General features: G+C 40.6%; 1 pseudogene; it reads left to right on the top strand.

The window, feature by feature from the left end:
• The first annotated feature begins 3,660 nt into the window (after positions 1-3,660).
• Positions 3,661-3,975, top strand: LOC123280836 (small proline-rich protein 2H-like; annotated as a pseudogene).
• The last annotated feature ends 958 nt before the right edge of the window (positions 3,976-4,933 follow it).

Here is a 4,933-nt window from a genome sequence, read left to right as displayed (position 1 = left end):
TCTCCCAAATTGAGCTATGGATTCAAACCAAACCCCACTCAAAAATCCAACTAAACAAATTGATTTCAAATTGTGTATGGAAATGAAAAAGGTTTAGATTCAGTCAAAAAACTTCCTGATATTCCATATATTCTTGTTCTGTGTTCCATTTCCAGCTCACGTAGATCCACACTCAGATGACCAGTGCATTTGCCTGTTCCAAAGACCTTATTCTAGACACTACTTTAATTTGACCTCACCAAGTGCCTAAGTGTGGAGCAGAAGCTGTAAGAAAATAAAAAGGCTGACAAGTGCAAATTTCAAGTAGGTGCCTGGAGAGAGATTAGTCGGAATCTATTGCCATGCAATAGTTGCATCTGCCGGCTTATGTGTAGCTTAGGTGTTGAGAGGGTTCAGAGGAGTCAAGAGCTGAAAGCAGAAAAACAGACCCTCCAGGACAGAAGCAGAGGGCAGAGGCCCCCTAGTGGCCATCTCAAGAAAGACAGTCACTGTAATAACCTGTGCTGTTGTGGCCTGTTTCTCTCACTAGACTGTAGGTGAAACAACAGTGAGTTAGTCTTATCAACCGGTTGATGAATGAATGTTTGTGATTTGGGTCATGCTTTCTTTTTCCATGCGGGGATGAGGAACAGCTAAACTTTTTAAAAAGAAAAGACTTTAGTCTGAATTCTGAGGGCAGCAACGTGCAAGAATGCTGAAGAGACTCTGCAATCAGTCCTGAAGACATGTAGATGGGAAACAGGAATTTAAAGAGAAGAGAATATAGACTAAACAGAAGGGTCTGTGGAAGAAGGAAACGTGTAGGTGGTCCTGAGCATTGAGCAGGGTCAATAAAAACTGCTGTGTGTTCTTCCTCACATCTCATCTCTCTTGCTCAGAGGAAGACCTGGGCATGACCGGAGAAGGACACTCAGCTTCTTGGTTATAAAACTGAGACTAAATTTAAGGTCTCTACAGGACCTGCTGGTATTTTCTCTGTTCTACCCATTGCTACATTTTATGGAGAAGATGGAGGCAGCCACAGATGACATTTAGTCCCCTTGAATTATGTGATCACTAGGAACAGTGTTGACGATTATGCCCATTAATAACAATTATGAAGCAGTGATAATTCACAGTTAAGGAGTTCTTAAAAGAATGGTAGTTAATAAAAATGCAAAATTATTCATAACCTAATGAATAATATCCAACAACTATCAATGGCTTCTGTGACAACCAAAATACATTTAAAAAATTCATTAATTAGTTAATAAAAATACATGAATATAATTGTTCATTGGAATAACTAAATGGTGAAATCAACAGACTCAACTTTTTGAAGATACCATGAGAAGAGGTGAGAAGTAATAAACAACCTCTTTTTGCCCTTCAAAGTTTGGTGGAGTGGAAATAGCACCTTGTAGAAATCCTATTAAGAGTTAATACTGTACTGTGTTTGGAGGGATAGGAGCAGAAAATCTGCTACATGGTGTCAGGCAAAGACTAAAGCTCTCACAAACCTAAAGAACAGGAGACTGTCTTGGGCTTTTAGTAGATCCTGTGATGGCACAGTTCTCATGAAAGCTGCAAGGGCCTTGGTGGTCACTGTTGGCAAGGTGTTCTTGTGCCTATTCTTGTGAAGTGGGCTAAGCAGAGAATTTTAGCTTCATCTAAACCCATTTGTGATTATTAAAGAAATCTTGAAACCAGGAGATATTAGACAGAAGCTAAGTGGGTTAAAAGTGGGAGAGGTGTTGAGGGAGCAACCAGGTAGACAGACTTCGTGAGCTTTAGTGTCTGTCTTTCCAGATGCACAGCTGAATGACAGGCGTCAAAAGATGAACAGGTAGAGACCCAAAATTTCTCAAGTGTCCCATCAGCGGCAAATTAGAGAATGCTCCAAATTCTTCAGCTGCTACAAGTCTCTCTTCCTTCCGGCTAAACAAGATCTCAGGTGAGTGACGAAGTAACTGTCCTAGAGATGAGGGTCCTGAGGCAGAACATTCCTGGAATCAGGAAGTATGTCAAGTCAGTTTGGGATTTCAGATGGATTGCATTTTAGCTGTGAAATAGTTGGACCAGCTCAGTCTTGGGCTGTTCTGCTTCATCCTGGGTGGAGCAACTGGCTCCGTAAAGGGGCTTTCTGCTGTGTGGCTGCCATCTCCTTGATTGTGATTGCGGATCTGCTTTGGAGAACCTGGTAAGTGTGATTTCCATAAGCCTTCTGTGGCTTGGGGCTCAAAGGTGTCAGGATTTAATTGGTGACAGCAAGTATGATTCTTCTACAGCTTTGCTCCTTGGATTGATGACATTTGGTCAATAGAATATGAGGATCGGGAAATTTTGTCGAATTTTTTTGGATTTTATTAATTTATTGAAGTCATATTGGTTTTTAACATTGTGCAAATTTCAAGTGTACATTATTATATTTCAGTTTCTGTATAGACTGCGTTGCGTTCACCACCAATAGTCTGGTTTTAATCCATCACCACACACATGTGCCCGCTTACCCCTTTTGCCCTCCCCCACCCCCTTTTCCTCTGGTAACCACTAATCTGTTCTCCTTATCTATGTGTTTGTTTGTTTATCTTCCACATATGAGTGAAATCATATGGTATTTGTCATTCTCTGTCTGACTTATTTTGCTTAGTGTAATACCTTCAAGGTCCATCCATGTCCCAAATGGCACGATTTTGTCTTTTCTTACGGCTGAGTAGTACTCCATCATATATATATATATATACACACACACACATCACATCTTCTTTATTCTTGTTGAATTTTTTTTTGACGACTTTTGGAGGATTGTTTTGAAGTCTGAATTAGAAAATAAACTAAAGTTGTAACTTAAGATTAAAGGAGAGTGAGAAAAATGAAATTCTCCCTTGTCCAACAATTCTTTCAGAAAATATTTCTTGCTCTGGCTTTAATGGTATGTGTCTTAGAAGATGAGCCCTTTTCAGGTGGAATCTTAGTGTTGGAAATTGACCCTGAAGAGTACTTTTCTCTATGCGTAAATCAGCCTAATGGAAACTTCATCATTGACATCATGAAATATAATTATAATAGAAATTTTCTGTAGGATTGGACAGAACTCCAGAAAATTTTACCGCATTTTTTAAAATGTGCTCAAAATATTTCTTTGTTTATTTAGATCAGGAAAATTTCTTAATATGTAGGCAAAATAAAAACACAGTTTTGCCATAGTTTTCCATTTTGTGGGTGAGAATTTATACTCTAAACAGGAAGAAAAGAAAACGTACATATAGATACAAGAGTAGGGTATTAACAAATCAAAGTAAGGGCTAGCCCCATGGCTTAGTGGTTAAGTTCGTGCACTCCACTTTGGCGGGCTGGCGTTTTGCCCGTTCGGATCCCAGGTGCGGACATGGTACCGCTCATCAGGCCATGCTGAGGTGGTGTCCCACATGGCACAACCAGAGGCACTCGCAACTAGAACATACAACTATGTACTGGGGAGCTTTGGGGAGAAGAAGGAAAAAAAAGATTGGCAACAGATCTTAGCTCAGGTGCCAATCTTTAAAAAAAAAATCAAAGTAGGTGATTGGATATGTAAGGGTTGAATTCAGTAGATAGGCTCTTCCTTGCTCTACCTCCAGGAATGTCTCCTTTTTCAACACTCTAATATGTTTCTTTCAGATTCCCCAAGACACAGGAAGGATGTCCTGCTAGCAGCAGGAGCAGTGCCAGCAGCCCTGCCTCCCACCTCCCGTGTGCCCACCAATATGTCTGGAGCCTTGCCCACCACCAAAATGTCCTGAGCCATGCTCACTTCCAAAGTGCCAAGAGCCATGTCCACCTCTAAGATGCCATGAGCCATGTCCATCTCCAAAGTGCCCTGAGCCTTGCCCACCTCCCCAGTGGCCACCAAAGCTGTTCCAGCAGAAATACCTGCCTGTACAGCCATCCCAACCCTGCAAGCAGAAGTGACGACCCAAAAATAAGCAGCAGCCTCAGAAGTCTTCAGGATCATGAAATGTCATGAAAAATGATTCTTCCCTGTCCGAGTTCTCATCACCTTCTCCCTGAATCCTTTCATGGTGACATCTTCACTGACTTAAGGGCCCTTATCTGCTTGGAATGTTACTGGAGACAGAAGTCTTCCTTTTGCAGTCAGCATATTGCTACTCTCCAGGGAACAGCTGGCAAGGACCAGCTTTGATGATTACAGCTTCTCAGAATCTCCAGAGAGAGAGAGCAGCAGGATCAGGCGCAACTTGCTCCCGCTGTGTTAGCCGGTGGTGTTTCCGTGTGTCTCTGACCTGGGCAGAAATCCCATTATCTGAGCTCTTGGGGATTCCCTTCAGCTGCCTGAGTAAAGTACACGTTTCATGATGGATAGACATTATTTTATTTTTTAACCTGCTTTTTTCAGCTTTTGTAGTTCCAAATTCCTCTGCCCCCCCCTTCTCTTTTCCTTTCTTTCTTCATCTTTATCCACTTCCTCCTTTTTTATTGTTTTTTTCTTGATTCACAAATAGTACAGCAGGGATCTCTGACCTGGGACAGATGTGTGGCCTACACCAGAGAATGCTTCTGCCTTGCCTCATACCCACACTCTACTTACTACATAATTGCTTTGTAAACTTAGGCAAGTTTCTCAAACCCTCTGATCTTCAATTTCTGCTACTTCAAAATTGGAGTCAGAATACCCATTAAAGGTATTATTGAAATATTTACCTTGAATATTTAATAAGGAAATGTATGTGATGTGTTTAGTACAGTGCCTGATATATAATTAACATGCAGTAAATGATAGTTGAAATCATTATTATTATTGAATTTGTCCAAACAAGGCTACATAAGAAAAGTTAATGTATGAAATAAAACTGATAATAATCAAAGTTTCTCAATCTTAGTGGGTCTTTCACAGCATACCTTTTCTCTTCTCTTTGAAATCCAATATATATTCCTTTATCTACTACAAAGAAAT

This window comes from Equus asinus, chromosome 25 (genome assembly GCF_041296235.1).
Source record: "Equus asinus isolate D_3611 breed Donkey chromosome 25, EquAss-T2T_v2, whole genome shotgun sequence".
In the NCBI taxonomy this organism is placed as follows: domain Eukaryota; kingdom Metazoa; phylum Chordata; class Mammalia; order Perissodactyla; family Equidae; genus Equus; species Equus asinus.
The sequence above is the reverse complement of the archived record's forward strand: the minus strand, read 5'-3'. Positions and strand labels throughout refer to the sequence as shown.